Source organism: Heterocephalus glaber, unplaced genomic scaffold (genome assembly GCF_053883595.1).
Source record: "Heterocephalus glaber isolate CG9 unplaced genomic scaffold, H.glaber_assembly_v1.0 deba00000071, whole genome shotgun sequence".
NCBI lineage: Eukaryota > Metazoa > Chordata > Mammalia > Rodentia > Bathyergidae > Heterocephalus > Heterocephalus glaber.
Window position 1 is genome coordinate 9,587,582 of NW_028258137.1, and position 17,586 is coordinate 9,605,167.

Here is a 17,586-nt window from a genome sequence, read left to right on the forward strand (position 1 = left end):
CTAATAAAAATTTTAAAAATATGAATTGCATTAAATGTAAAAGGATTAAACACCTTGATTTAAATGGAAAGATTGGCTGAATGGGTCAAACATGATTAGACTACATGCAGCCTACAAGAGACACCATTTACACTGAAATATACACATAAGTTGAAATATAAGGGATAACAGTGTTAACAAAGGAGAGCTAGTGGCTATAATACCAAACAGACAAAAAGGCATATTAGACACAAAGAAGAAAATTTTATAACAGTTAAGGATCAATCTACTAACAAGATATAAGAATTGAAAGAGTATGTTCCCTCAAAAAAAAATTACATTAATCACTAACACCAGGAATGAAAGGCAGGATCACCACTGTAGATGGTATAGGACATTAAAAGGATTGCAAGGGAATATTGTAATCAAGTCTTCTCAAAAAATTTAACAGTTTAAAATTTTAAAAATTTTGAAAAACATAACATCAAAATTGTTACAAAATAAGTTTCGATAGACTATATATCTTCAAAGTAATTAAGTTCACTATCAAAAACATTTCCACAAAGAAATACCCAGGCCCACTGAGTTTCACTGGTGAATTCTGGCAAAGTTTCAAAGAAAAATAATACCAACCTTACATAAACTTTTTCAAAGCATAGAAAGGAATGGGACTGATCAACTTGTTTGACAAGACCAACTTAAGCTTAACAACAACAGGGAAAAGTATTACCAAATATGTGGGGAAAAAATCATAGACCAATATTTCTATGAAAATGGATGCCAAAAATATTTAAGAAAATATTAAATATGTAAAAATAATATGACTATCACAATATATGTATATATTATGTATATATACATATATATCATTATATGAGTTATAATACCATAATAATATGATAATGATGACATTATCAAGTATCATCCCAGGAATGCAAGGTTAGTTGAACACTCAAAAACAATCCATATAATTTATCATATGAAGGGCATCTATCTCAATAAATTCAGAAAAATCTTTCAACAAAATTCAATACTCATTGATGATATAAAAAGAAACTCAGCAAAATAGCATATTCAGAGAACTACCTCAGTCTGACAAAGAATATATATAAAAAGCCTGCATATCATATCACACTTTATTTGTAAAAACAATGTTTTCCTCTATGCTTAGGAATAAGCTGAAGAGATCCATACTCATTTTTCCCATGACTGTAGAGCAGCAGAGGCCCATAATTGACCATCTGGAAGCTGGAGAACCAGAAAAATGGGCAGCATGGCTTGGTCAAAGTCCAAAAGCTGCAGAAGGAGAGAAGCTGATGGTATAACTCCCCATCCAGGGCAAAGCTTGGCAGTTCCTCCATGTTCCTCCAGTGGTGATGCCTGGTCAGAGGTACCAGCCAACAGCACAGCCCAGCCTCAGAATGGAGCTGATTGTCCCTGGAAGCATGGTGGGAAGCTGGATCTGGCTGGGGTCCCTAGCTGGCCGGGGACCACACCCAATCTCACAGCCCACTCCAAGGCTCCACACATGTAGGAAGATGCTTGCCACAGAGCATTCTTCCATAGCACAGGGCCTGGACTTTCCTGACTTGGAGTCCAAACCGCAGCCCAGCTCACCCTCAGGCCCAACTCAGGCAGAAAGGCAAACCTCGAAGCATGCTTTGCAGAGCATAGCCTCTGCACCTGTCCGTCTAGAGTAGCTGCTCTGTCTAACACGGAAATCCAGTCTGCAGCCTTGCCCAACTGCAAAATCCAAACAGCAGTAGGGCCCGGCAAGTGCCTACACCCTACAATCCTGCCCCATCAGAGTCAATTTCAAGTCCATCCATCAGCTTTGCCGGTTGCAAAGCCCAGTCAGAGGTGTTGTTGGACAGCGGAGCCCGTTCAGCCTCACCTGATCTCAGAGCAGAGGCTACAGCCCAGGCAACTAAAGAACCCAACAGCAGCTCAGCCCAGCTGGGATCATTGCCAGCTGAATCTGGAAATCATAGGCTAAACTAAATAGGAAGGCATCACTCAAAGAATAAGCTGTCCTCAAATGAGCAGCACCAACACAAGGACTAGAGAGAACCAAGGAATCATTACATATCATCAAAAGAAACGAGTGAAGCTCCAATAATCATCCCTTAAGAAATAGAAGTCTATGAAATGACTAACAAGGAACTCAGGAGATTCATCTTAGAGACGTTCAATGAATTGTAAGAATATATGAACACACCCAGGCATGGTGTTGTACACCTTAATCCTAGTGCTCTGGGAGGCTGAGGCAGGAGGGTCACAGGTTCAAGCTCAGCCTGGGAAAACCTAGCAAGACCTTGTCACAAATTTGTTTTTAAAAAGAGGGTTGGATATATAGTTTAGCATAGAAGCCCTGCATTTAATCCCCAGTATCACAAAAGTAAAATAATATGTAGACAGAAAATTAAGTAAAAACTGAAAACCAATCAATGAAAAAATAGGAAGTATGATAAAGACATATAAGAATAAAAATAGAAAGCCTAGGTATGGAGAATACAACTGAGCTGAAAAATTCAATAGAAAATTTCAATAGAAGCCTTGATCAAGAAGAAGAATTGGGCCAGGAATGTAGCTCAGTGGTGCCACGTCAGCCTCGCAAGTGCAAGGTCCTGAGTTTGGTCCCTGGTACAAAAAAAAAAAAAAGAAGAAGAAGAAGAAGAAAGAATCAGAGAGAGAACATTTGAAATTAATCAGAGGGGCAAAAAGGAAAAACAATGAAAACTAGTGAAAAATGTCTATAGGAATTTGAGACAGCACCAAGAAACCTATATTTGTATCAATAATTGTTACAGAAGGGGAAAAGAGATAAAATTGATTGGAAATTTTCAAGAAATAATGGCTGCAAACTTCCCAAACATGAGGAAAGATGTCAATGTCAAGGTATAGAGAATGAACGGGTCACCATTCAAATTCTATCCAAAGAGGAATTCATCAAAACACCTAATAAGCTAACAAAAATCAAAGACAAAAAAAGAACTCTTATGGCAGCAGGAGATAAGGAACCGATGAGGGAGTCTCAGCAGAGAAATCACAAGAGTTTTCAGTAGAAATACTATAGGACAGAAGAGAGTAGGATAAAATGCTCAAAGTGCTAAAGCAAAAAAAAAAAAAAAAAAAGCCAATCCAAAATACTTTACCCAGCAAAGCTGTCCTTCAGAAATGAAGAAACAATGAAAACTCCCAAATAAGGGGAGCTCATCACCCCTTAGCTTGCCTTGTAGGAATAGCTAAAGGGAGTTCTTTAAACTGAAATCAAAGGCCACTAATTAATCACAGAAAACAAAGAAGCACAAAACTCAGTGACATAATACAGAGCCATATTTGTAATACCCAAGGATTATGATGGTGGTATGCAAAATATTTTTTATCTTTAATATAACGAGTAAAAGAGAAAAAATATTCAAAACAACTATTGTTGAAATTTTTAAGGGATGCAAATTACAAAATAATGTAAACTTTGACATCAAAAACAAAATGTGCGGAGGAGTAAAGGGCACAGTTGTATGCAATGAATGTTAACAGGATTAAGATCGATTATCTCTTGCAATTCCAATGGTATGAAACGAGAAATTAGGAATAGAAGTAGTCTTGGAAAATTCACAAATATGTGGAAATTAAACAACATATTCCTGAACAACTTTCACAACTTGATAAAGAATAAACCACACACTCAAACAACCAATGGGTCAAGGAAGAAATCAAAAGAGAATTTAAAAAATCTCAAGACAAATGAAAATCAAAGGACAACACAACAAAAGTATGGAGTGCACAAAAACAGTTCTAAGAGAGAAATGTATAGCAATAAATACCTATGTCATAAAAGAAAGATCTTAAGTAAAAAACCTAACAACACCTCAAGGAATTAGAAGAAAAAATTAAGTTCAAATTTAGTAAAAGAAAAGAAATGACTATCAGCAGATAAGTAAAATGGAGACTAGAAAAGAGTTGGAATTTTGAAAAGATAAAAATGAATAAACTCTTACCTAAACTAAGAACAATGAAAAAGATTTAAATAAATACAATCAGAAATGAAGGAATTTACATTACAAATGATATCTCAGAAATACCAAGAAACATAATTGCTACAATTACATGCCAACAAATTGGATAACCCAAAAGAAACAGATGAATTTTTACACACATACAACCTATGAAGGGTGAATCATGAAGGCATAGAAAACATAATACAACAATGGTTAGTAAGGTTAAATCAATAATTTTCAAAAAACTCTCAAAGAAAAGGCTGCAATCTAAGGTCTTCATGGGTTCATTCCACCAAATATTTAAAGAACACTGATTCTTCTCAAATGCTTTAAAAAAATGAAGATGAGGGAATATTTCCAAACTTACAAGGTCAGTATTACCTGGAAACCCAAACCAGACAAAGGACATTGCAAGAAAATGAAATCATGGGCCAATGTGCCTGATAAACATAGACATAAGAATCCTCAGCAGAACACTAGCAAATTGAATTCAACAGCATTTTAAAAGGATCACCCACAATGATCACATGGAATTTATCCCAAAGATGCAGAGATGGTTCAATGTTCATGAGTCGATAAATGTGACACCTCGCATTAATGGAATAAAGAACAAAATCCAAATAATCTCTATTGTTGCAGAAAAAGTATTTGACAAGATTCAGCACCTACTTATTAAAAACTCAACAAATTTGGTGAAGACTGTACCCCAACTTAACAAAGGCTACATATGACAAGCCCACAACATTATACTTGCTAGTGATTTGGTACTAGGATACTCACTTTTATCATTCCTATCCAACACAGTACTGGAAGTCCTAGCCAGAGAAATAAGGAGAAAGAAACAAACAAAAGGCATAAAATAGGAAAGGAAGAAGTAAATGCCATGATCTATAAAAACCTGAAAGATTCACCAGAAAACTGTTAGAAATACTTGTATCTCTTTGTATCCATTAATCTATGCAATTATTAATTGGCCAATTTATAATTCATGAAAATAAAAATACTGACATATGTCACAATATGTATGAATTTTGAAAACATTCAAAGTGAAACAATCCAATCATAAAAGACTACATAATGTATCACGTCATTCATACATAATGTTCAGAATAGAGAAATCTATAGATTCAGAAAGTAATAGGCTTCCTTGGACTTGGGTACCTAGTTGTCAAAGAAGAAAGTGGCAGTAGCTCATGCATGTGGAGTTTCTTTTGGGGTGATGAAAATGCTCTAAAATTGACCAAAGCGGTGGATCCACATATCTTTGACCATGTCAAAATCAATGAATTATAAACTCTGAGTGGGTGAAGCAGGTGGTGTGTAACTATATCTCTAGAAAAAAATTTTTAAAGGAAAGAAAAACTAAGAAGTGGAATTATTATAGGCTAGAGTAAGAAATCTTCACACGGCATATCATAACTGAAGAAAAGTAGAAAAGTATTTTGCATTCACTAGTACACAGGTACTCAACTGCAAATGGAAATCGGGACCACTTGAGAATCTTCTAAAATTCATAGTCCTGGGCCACTTTAGATTCCCTAAATACATATACCTCAAATAGAGTGAGAGCTTTTTTTGAGATAGGGTCTCACTCTGTAGGTCAGTCTGGCCTCGAACTCATGGTGATCCTCCTGCCTCAGCTTCTTAAGGGCTGGGATTACAGGTGTGCACCACCAAGTCTGAGTGCTTTTTTTTTAATACTTGATCTTAGCCAAAAGGCCGAGAAGTGATGAGTGCTTTTTTTTTAATCTTTTAAACTTACAAAGAAAATTTTGGTACACAGCCAGAGAGAGAACCATAGCCCTAGACTGAATGCCATTTAACCTGTTGTGTGGCTGATCCAAGGAAATTCGATACTGGGACTTAGTTTTACATGACTACCAATCCAACGAGCTTCCTGTGGGCTTTGCTGCCTCTCAAGTACAATACATTCACCCCAATGCTCAACAAAAGTCAGTGGAGTCCAATATTCTGGTGACTGAGGATCATGGAAGGTCTTTATTCAAAGAAGGAGATCTTAAGACTTACTATTTCTACTTCCTGAATAATCAAGTAGTCACAGTTAAGCACATCACCAAGTACACTGTCATGGCACATGGGAAAGAAAATGATATTGGAATCCAGAAAACATGGTTTTAGACTATTCAGCAATTCTCTGAATAAATTTTATTTGTTCTCACGCCCTCTTGAAGCTTTGGGTATCATTAAGTCATGTGATTCTCAAAGTACATTATAATTACTACCTGAAGAGAATGTAAGATACATGCCCATACAACACTTCCACACAGATTCTGATTCCATTGATTTGAGATAAATCTGTAGGTTCATTCCCAAGGTTGTTCTGATACTTGTCAGGGCTGAAACATTTTGTTTGATCCCAACATCACAGAGGAGTCATTTAAAGGGTCCTCTGAGCTCTTGAATCTGCCATAATTTCATGATGGTTTCCATTCTCAATAAAAATCTGAGAATGACTTCAGCCTATTGTGGAAGTGGCTAAAACTATCAGTCCTGGGTGGGTTGGACAAGCAAAGACTGAAAACACCTGTGCTGAGCATTCGTCTTCGCAGTGACATGGGATGAATGAAGCCAGGGGAAGTGGTTCCCAAGGAACTTCTTGTAATCTCAAATCCAACCTTCAGATGTTTGTCACTGTATCTCTGCTAACAGCAAACACCCCGCCTACACCTTAGTGGTGGATTTGGCGCAATGGTGCTGTTTGTACTTGAGTCTGCTTGATACAGACATACCTTACTTTCCTTCTTTTCACACAGGAACATGTAATAAATCATGTTGATCATGACATCACTGTTGACAAAAACTACTTGTTTGGATGGTGAAGGCCACAGAGAAATGAGACCCAGGCCTGAAATGGCCCTAATCTACACAGAGAAACATTACTGCTTAAATTTCAAGACTGAATTTGCAAAAGTCAGTGTTCTCTGTCTCCTTTCTACTTCCCTCTATTCCCCTTTCCTTAAAGGATATTAGCTTTATTATTGAATGCCCATCTTCAATTCTTGGTAGACCCTCTGCCATTGGATTGATTTTTCTCTTCTGCAGTGACCCCCCTTCTCTGGAAGTTAGCATCTGACATGGAAAACTGGGGCCTCCTAGAAGTTTTTCTCTTTAATTTTTAAAAGAGCTCTTATCTATTTATGCTCAGTAGGTATCACCCAAATCCCTTACTATTCTCTTAATGAAGTTATTTAGAAGCTAAAAACTACTTTTCTTATTACTTTTGACTCATTCATTAGTCTTCGTTGTTGTTCCTTAGGAAGGTTTAGGAGGATCAGAATAGGAATTATGAAAGCTATAAAATAAGAAACTAATTCTACTCAAGCTATTTAATTCTCTTTTTAATTAAGCTAATTTAACTCTCATTTCTAGTTTCCACTATGAAAAATATGACTTCAGTATTTCCCATTAGCAAAAGGACAGGTTTAGGCAACGTAACTTCTAAAGAGTTTTAGTTCCTTTTTGCTCTAATCGTTATAATTTCTATTTAATCCCAATTTTCCCTTACAGAAAGTTGTTCCTATTAAAAACTGGACATACATTGGGAATTTATATGAAAAATAACACTTGGTGTCTTCTACTGTGTCCTAGGAGCTGCTTTGTATTTTACTTTTTCTTAGTATTAATTTTGGCCCCTGAAAGCCAAATAGACAAAATGAGATAGGGAAAAACAGAATAATTCATTGAAATAGTCCATAAGAACCTGTTACCTGCTAAAGCTTAGTATTAAAAGTACTAGGTAAGATGCACTTTGTACTTTATTTAAAAATGCATCTTTTATGAGATATAACATAGTAGTATATACAAAGTATCATGGAAAGACAGAAAAAGAAAAAATATTTTATGAATTCAGAGAAGACTCCACAAAGATGGAGGCACTTGATATTCCATTCTGAAAGATGAATAGGAGAATACTAGGTAGAAAAGTCAATGAAAATCAAGCAAACAGCCTCCAAAGAATGCTTCTATGATCTCTGCTGACTGCCATTCATGCCTCATGTAGTCCTCTCATACTTAAAAGAATTGACCCACACAACCTACAACACAGCACCAACATGATTATGTGTGCTTTCCAAGGCAAGGCCGTACAAAACCCCGTGGCTTTGGCTTTGACCAGCTGCAAGGAGCCCGTCACCATAGAATAATGGTGTTCAGAGCTGCTTGTGGAGACACCTACATGAGAAAAACCAACTTCTCCCAACAGCAGACCATGACAGAGACACTTTGAAGGCAATTCTTCAGCCCAGTTGTGCATTCAGGTCACAGCCTTGTCTCATGAGAGATCCCAAGCCAGATCCCAACTAACCACTTCTGAGTTCCTATGAAAAAAGAAATGCTTAATTTTGAAGCAACTGTGTTTTGCTTTTAATGATTAAGTGGTACAATTACGCTTATGAGCGAGAAAGTATGCACACATGAAAGCATGATCTGGTGTGAGTTACAGTGACTTGTTTTCTACCAGGCTGTACATGCCCACTTTTATTAGAGGCTGACTTCTGGAATTGCAAGAGAAGTTACCATTGGCTGCCCCTTTCCTTTTCAGGATTCTCTTCCATAACCTACTTGCGAGAGGACTTTCCTGGTGTTGCTTAACCGTCTTCAGAGAGGGGGAGCTCACTACCAAATGAGCTAACCACCTGTATCAGTGGTGAATCAGACATGTGTGCCTCAGTAGGCTGTTTGTATCACTGAAAGCTCTAAAAAGTTCGCCATCACTGACCTGTATGAAGAGCTGACTTCCTAAATTCTAACAGACTAGTAGACTGGATACTGGGCTTGTCTCTCCCACTAAAGAACTGGTGTATCTGAGACTGGAAATTTTAGGACCCACTTAGACTAGGTTGGGGTTCAAGTCTGGTACCTGCCACCAGGCTACTCATTCTATTTAGATGAGCTTAATGTTTACCTGTATCACATCAGCAAAAAGTTATTCTGATCTCCAACCCCAGAGATACTTTGTTATTTTTGTAAAGTGATGGAAACTTTATTCTTACCACTGTTTCAAGATGTGGCTTTATAAAATTGAGTCTGAGAATCATCTGAGGAAAAGCTAAACCCATCTCAATCAATTGATCTGACATTTTACTTGCAACTTGAGAGATCTGGGCCAGCACTGATTTGTAAGAAAAGGTTGTGTACTTCATGAATACTCCAGAAGAGTCACACTTGGATGGATTTCACACCATTCCACTCTGATGGTCCACCAGTATTGGTCATTTAAAGGTGGCAGTCCCAGGATGTCTATGAGGAAGACAAATTTACAGTTAATCAAGACCTGGCTCAGACCAAGCCCTGGTAGAGGAAGCAGGAGAAATAATCCAGTTTGTGTAAATTCCAGCCTGAGGTTACAAAACTTGGCAATTGTCAAAGCCTGCTAAGTGATTTGGATGTCTGTAGAGATGCTTAAGTGGTAGGTTCAAGCACCTAGGTTTTAATAACTTTTAATTGTTCATTGCATTATACGATCCTTGTCAGTCCTGCCAAGACAATTTCAAGAGAGGGGAAACAGAGTAATGGAAACAAGACTGTGAACCAGAAAGTCACCTTCACTCTTGTTTTCCATAAGCCACTAAAGTTTAAGGTGCTGTTTATGTTCATAGTATGCTGATCTTGGTCTTGCATTTGATCTTTGAACCCATATTTTGGAATATATAACAAGAGGCCCTTGACGTTTCAGAAGTGTTGTATGGTTAAAAAAAAAAAGAAAAGAAAAAAGAAAGTAAGAAGCATCCAGCTCCATTGCCTTCAGTAAGTATTCTCAGCTACTAAACATTAGAGGACACTAGAGTAGGACCACTTCTGCCCAGAGGGCTTTGCTCCAGATGTCCCTAGTGAACTGTCAGATACTTTATCAGATCTGTATCGTGGAGTTTGGCTCTCCCTGATCCACAATCACACTATGATCCATCATGAGCCTTCCAGGCCACTGTATCAATGCCCCCAGCATGAGGGAACAGAGCCAGCCCCAGCACCAAGGAGGTGAGCCACGTGGGAGCCAGCAGCACACACACTGCCCCCCCCCGCCCCTGCCCCGTTGAAATGAGAAGAAATGTAAACAAGTCTCAAAAACAGACTTCCAGATCACCTAAAGCAACCCTAAAGGGAAATGAGATGGAACAATCTGATACTCAAACACCTGGACTCCCTGAACTGGCAACAAAAGAGGATCTGAGAAAAATGAAATCAGAAATAATTTCTCAGATAACAGGAGAGATTGTGCCCATAGTTCATGACATGATTAATAAATCTAGAGATGACATAGATAAAAAAAATAGAGGAGCTGAGGAACACGATGGAATTCCAACATAGGAAACAAATGGAATCCATAAAACAGATGCAAATAGATTTCCAGGAGATTAAAAGCTCCATTGAAAGTTTACACAGTAGAATGAGCCAATGTAAGGACAGAACTTCAGATATAGAAGATAAGATTTCAATTAGTGACCAGGAAAGGAAAAATTTCTTTAAAATAGTAAGAGACCAAGAGAAATCAATCCAGCAGCTGCTAGATGATGCAAAGAAGAATAACATAAGACTGATCAGAGTCAATAAAGAAACAGGAGAGAGTGCAGATGACTTAAAAATCTGTTCACAGAAGTGATGGCAGAAAACTTCCCAAGCAGGGGAAAAGAACTTGACATACAGATAAGTGAGGCATATAGGACTCCAAACAGCCTTGATCAAAACAAAAAAGTCTACACATAGGAATATAATAGTTTAGATTCCAGAAACCCAACAGAAGAAAATTCTACAAGCAGTTAGAGAAAAACTAATCACACACAAAGGAAAGCCAATCAGAAACACAGCAAACTTCTCAATGGAAACCCTCAAGGCAAGAAGAGCTTGGAGTGATGTATTTCAAGCCCTAAAGGAAAACAGCTTCCAGCACGGATTGATGTACCTTGCGCAAAGCTATCTTTCAAAATTCATGGAGAAATAAGATACTTTTATGACAAAGAGCACCTTAGGAACTTCATGATTACCAAACCAGCACTCCAAAAAATTTTAGACAAGATTCTAGGAAAAGACAATGAGGATCACAACCCCAGGAAGCCCAGCAGAATCAATCCATAGGGCATGACAAGAAAGTCAACGCAAAGGGGAAGCATCCAACAAAAAGAAAAAAATCATGACAAGGATAAGTCAATACATATCAGTTATAATCATCAATGTTAATGGTCTCAATTCACCACTCAAAAGAAATGAGCTGCCAGAATGCGTCAAGAATCAAGATCCAACAATATGCTGCACACAAGAAACACACTTAAATTAAAAAGAAACTCATAAAGGTAAAGGGTGGAAAACAATACTCCATGCAACAGGAACCCGAAAGAGGGCAGGAGTAGCTATCCTCTTTGCCGATCAAGTGGATTGCAAACCAATACTGATTGAGAGAGACAAAGAAGGACACCACACATTTGTAAAGGGAACAATCCAAGAGGAAGAGATGGCAATCATAAATATCTATGCACCAAACACTAGTGTGCCCAACTATATAAAACACACAATAATGGACATGAAAAATCAAATAAGTACTAATACAATAGTAGCAGGGGAACCTTAATCCCCCACTGTCACAAATAGATAGATCAACTAGACAAAAAATAGGCAATGAAATACTAGAACTCAATCAAACTCTTGAACAAATGAACTTAACAGATGTTTACAGAGTGTTTCACCCCACAAAATCAGGATAAACAGTCTTTTCAGCTCCACATGGGCCATTCTCCAAAATAGACCACATACTCGCTCATAGAACATGTTTAAGTGCAAAGGAATTGAAGTTATCCTCTGTATATTATCAGACCATAGTGTGATGAAATTGGAGATCAATACCAAAAGAAACTGCAAAAATTTCATAAACACATGGGAATTGAACAACACACTTCGGAATAACCAATGGGTCACAGAGGAAATTAAAGAAGAAATCAGACAGTTCCTACAATTAAATGACAATGACAATACAACATACCAGAATCTATGGGACACAATAAAAGCAGTCTTACAAGGGAAATTCATAGCAGTGAATACTCATATCAGGAAAACAGAGCAAGCCCAATTAAAAAACCTGATGCTGAACCTCCAGCTTCTAGAAAAAGAAGAGTAGGACAAACCCAAAGCTCATACAAGCGAAGTAATTATAAAGATCAGAGCAGAAATCAAGGCAATGGAGACGAAGAAAACAATACAAAAAAAAAAATCAATGAAGCCAAGAGTTGGTTCTTTGAAAGAATAAACAAAATTGACAAACCCTTAGCCAACCTTATCAGAAAAAGGAAAGAAAAGGCCCAAATCCATCCAATTAGGAATGAAAAGGATGAAATTACAACAGACCCAGCAGAAATCCAGAGGATCATCAGTATCAACTTCCAGAACCTATATGCCAATAAGATGGAAAACCCTGAAGAAATGGACAGATTCCTAGGAACATATGAATTACCAAAGTTGATCAAAGAAGACCTAAAAATTTTAACAAGCCAACATCAATCAATGAAATTTAAAACATAATTAAAAACTTACCAGCTAAGAAAAGCCCAGGTCCTGATGGCTTCGCTGCTGAATTCTGTAAGACATTTAGAGAGGAACTACTGCCACTACTGTTTAAAACTCTTCAATGAAATTGAAAGGGAAGCAATACTCCCGAATTCATTCCTAGAAGCAAGCATCACCTTGATCCCCAAAGCAGAGAAAGATCCAACCAAAAAAGAGAACTATAGGCCAATCTCACTAATGAACATAGATGCAAAAATCCTTAATAAGATACTGGCAAATAGAATCCAGAAGATCATACACCCTGACCAAGTGGGATTCATCCCAGGGATCCAGGGATAGTTCAACATATGAAAATCAATCAGTGTAATAAACTATATCAACAGAGTCAAGGACAAAAACCAAATGATCATCTCAATAGATGCAGGAAAAGCATTTGACAAAATCCAACACACATTTATCATAAAAACCCTACAAAAAATTGGAATAGACAGTCTCTACCCCAATGTAATAAAAGCCATCTATGAAAATCCAACAGCCAATATCATACGAAATGGTCAAAAACTGAAATCCTTCACACTAAAATCAGGAACAAGACAAGAATGTCCACTACCACCACTCCTGTTCAATATAGTTTTGGAAACATTAGCCATGGCAATTAGACAAGAGAAAGAAATAAAAGGAATAAAGATGGGAAACGAAGAAGTCAAGTTGTCATTATTTGCAGATGACATGATGATCTATATAGAAGACCCCAAAAACTCCACCAAAAATCTCCTAGAGTTAATAACCAAATTCAGTAAAGTAGCTGGATACAAGGCCAACACACAAAAATCAATAGCTTTCCTCTACACGAACGACAGACTCACTGGGAGAGAAATAGGGCAAACAATTCCTTTCACAATAGCATCCAGGGCTGGGGATTTAGCTCAGTGGTTTCACCACCTGCTGCTCAAGCATAAGGACCCGAGTTCAATCCCTGGTACCCCCCCAAAAAAACAAAATGCATTTATGGCCGGGGATTTAGCTCAGTGGTTCTGCCGCCTGCCTCACAAGCACAAGGTCCTGAGTTCAATCCCTGGTATCAAAAAAAAAAAAAAAAAACCAACCAAACACAATATCATCCAAAAAATTGAAATACCTAGGAATCAACCTAACAAAAGAAATCAAAGACCTCTTCTCTGAAAACTGCAGCACTCTGAAAAGAAAGATTGAAGATGATATCACAAAATGGAAAGACATCCCTTGTTCCTGAGTAACAAGAATCAACATAGTGAAAATGGCCATACTTCCAAAACTGCTATATAGATTCATGCAATCCCTACTGAAATCCCAGCAGCATACTTCATGGACCTTGAGAAAATAATTCAAAAATTCATTTGGAACAAGAGATCTAGACTACCAAAAGCAATTCCAAGCAACAGAGACATGGTAGGGGGTATCACAACCTCTAGCTTGAAACTGTACTACAAAGCTACTGTGTTAAAAACAGCATGGGACTGACAAAGAAATAGACCTGAGGACCAGTGGAACAGATTAGAAGATGCAGAAACAACTCCAGACACACTCAGCCACCTCATCTTTGACAAAGGAGCCAAACACTCTCACTCGAGAAAAGATAGCCTCTTTAATAAATGGTGCTGGAAAAATTGGGTTTCAACTTGCCAAAGATTAAAACGAGACCTATATCTCTCACCATGCACTCAACTAAAATCGAAATGGATTAAAGATCTAAATATTAAAACAGAAATGCTGAACTGGCTGGAACAGAGGTTAGGTAGAACTCTTGAAGACATTGGTGTAGGAAAAGATTTTATGAAAAAAACCTCAGTTGCCTGTGAACTAGCACAAACAATCAACAAGTGGGATCTCTTCTTATTAAAAAGCTTCTGCACAGCAAGAGAAACTACCAACAGTGTGAAGAGACAACCCACATTTTCACCTGCTTTTCCTTAAAGGTTTACTATCTAGAATATATAAAGAACTTTAAAAAATCAGACCTCACAAATTTAAAGACCCAGTCCAAAAATGGGCATCTGAAGTGAACATACATTTCTCAGACAAAGAAGTAGAAATAGCAAATAAACATGAAAAAATGTTCAACATCACTGGTCATTTGAGGGATGCAAATGAAAACAATGCTGAGATTCTACCTCATCCCAGAAAGAATGGCTGCTATCATGAAATCAACCAATAACAAATGCTGGTGGGGCTGTGGGGAAAGAGGAACACTGGTCCACTGCTGGTGGGAGTGCAGACTGGTGCAACCACTGTGGAAATCAGTATGGAGATACCTCAAAGAGCAAGGTCTGGAAGTCCCATTTGACCCAGATATTCACCTGCTGGTTATCTTCCCCAAAGAATTAAAAGAATCATACCACAGTGATATATGTGCACCCATGTTCATAGAAGCACAATTTGTAGTAGCTAAAACTTAGAAGCAGCCCAAATGCCCATCAATTGGAGACTGGATAAAGAAAATGTGTTGTTGTTTTTTTTAAAGAAATGGAGTACTACTCACCCATAAAAAATGAGAAATTAGAAACATTTAGAGCTAAATGGATCCACATCGAGGTGATCCTCTTAAGTGAAATAAATAGGACACACATGTTTAAATGCTAAATAGTTTCTCTAGTGTAAGAAACTAACAGTGTAAATAAGGACTAAAAGATATAATAGATAATGTGAAATAGGAAGAAAAGTGGCAAAGGGGAAGGGGAAGTGGGAGGGGTAGGGGAAAGGAAAGAAGAGAATGGAATTAATATGAGAAAATGAAAAAATGGAAACAAAGTCTTTGTAAATTGGGAGGGATGGAGGGGTTGAAGGGAGGGCAGAGGAAGGGGGAAAAAATAAGAACCAAGAGAGATTATGTAAAGGTGCAAATTTCCAATGATGAATGTCATTATATCATATATCTAAAATATACCAATAAAATTAATTAAAAAAAAGAATTTCCCTCATGAAATTTGGTCCCTCTTCCCTTTTTTAAAAACATCACCTCCAAACACACACACCCCCCCACACACACACATACTGATCCACTCACAAGACCAACTTCATCTTTGGGTCTGCTTTCTGAAGGGTTCAACTAACACAGTAAGTTACTTAAAGTCTCTGATACACAACTTCTTGCTCTTTCAAATTAATTACTACCATATACATCATCAGGATTTGGAGGGGTAAAGGAGGTCAAATACCTAAAGGCTAATGCTCATAGTAGTTCAAGTTGAGTTTTGTTGTTGTTGGGTGCTTTTATTTTTTCCTTCTTTGGGATCATTATTAAGGTTAGGGTTTGTCACTACTGGTGTTGAAATCACATGTATTCTTCATGTTAGTGCACCAACTATGGCATGCGCCTAGAACCTCTGACACCACATGGGGCAAGGTGCTGGAAACATACAGCCTTGCATATGTCTTTGGCCACCTGGAGGAGGGGCACTCTGGGCTAAGTTTTATGACAAATGTAAATATACAGCATAGTCAGAGGGTCACAAAACAGAGACATCTAATATGTTTATCTGGAGAGAAAACACATGGTTTGGGTCTGGATGAATGGGTACGAGTTGACCAAGCAAAGGAAGGTGGTCGCTATCAGAAAGAAGAGCTGCCTGCCTGCCTTGGACACCAGAAAACAAGATGGCATCAAAGTCAGGATGATCTACAGATGTTACACAGCAGAGGAGGCACGGTGTCCTAGCATAGTAGCCCTGCTAGGGGGATAGGGTGGGGATTTTCTGCCCTATTGCACAGAAAAAGAAGCTGGACAGGGCTCATAGGGGTAAGATGCCTAAGTAAAGTTGCAGAGCAGTAACATCACTGAGGCACCCAGAGATGCAGCCCATTTTTGATGTTTTTCTATCTGCAAGTAGCTAGAGCCAAATCCCTAAAAGCGCTGCTGAAGTGACTCAGAGAAATCTTGATTAGCTGATCTCCTATGGAATCAGGAGGGGGAATACAGAAAACTACCTCAAAATCAGTGTTTGAGGCTTTTTCTGGGGAGAGATTCTCTATGCTCAATAGCTCAGGGAATTTGAGCACACTTTGGAGAAACAGAAACCCATGTTAGACATTTATAGCACTCAGTTCCCCAAATCAATTATACTTGAGTGATGTTAAGGGCTGACAGAGCCACAAAAGAAAGAACAATCTTTAACCTCAAAATTGAAGCTGATCCTGATGCCTTAATCTAAGCCATTGTGTCTGGCCATATTTGGAGGCTCAGGTCTGGTTCTCATTGCTTTTGTGGATTTGTGTAAAATCCTTCACATAACTTAAATTAGAGTTTGGGTCAATGATATTTCTTTCATAAGATAAAAGAGAGAGAAGGAAAGAAAACACCCAAATCTCTATAATCCTTGCCACTGAACCAGTGGACATAGGCTATCCCAATAATGGAAGGGAGCATTTTCCCAAAGGAGGAAGCTGGGGCGCACCCCTTTTAATGAGCCAGATGGGCTCACACTGTTCCCCCACTTCGTTTATTGGTATAGAGAGCCTAAACCAGACCATACAGGGTCCAACTGCTGGTATAGGAAGCTGCAATGACAGCTTGTGAGACTGCTGGATTAACAGCAGGCTTGGAATGTCATTTATCTAGAAAGAAATCACATCTCATGCTGAGTGAGAACACAGAGACCAATCTAGCTAAACTTCCTGTAATCGCTAGATGGAGAAATGCAAGATTTGATTGGACAGGTGACTTGCTCCAAATCAGGGTCAAGTTCACAGCACAGGCAGGATTAGAATCTAAACTTTCTGGCCTCCAAACCATTACTCTTGTTTGGCTCAGCTCCTCAGAAGGCAATGAAATGCTCTGCTTCCAAATTTTTCTTTCCATTTGGGTGAGAAAAATGGGATACAATTGCTAAAGAAAAAGTTTCCACGGAACAGAGAAAGGGAAATGGCATTGGCAGCAGTAAGGTTAAAAAGCACATTTTTAGAATTTGCATATCATTGTCCCCTTGACAGAGAGACAGACAAACAGACACACACATACACACACACGGATGTTTGTCTTATCCACATGGCTCTGGATAACTGTAGGCCTAGCACTTGCCTATGCCATGCAGGTTAGCACTAATTAGTGTGGCTGCTCTTG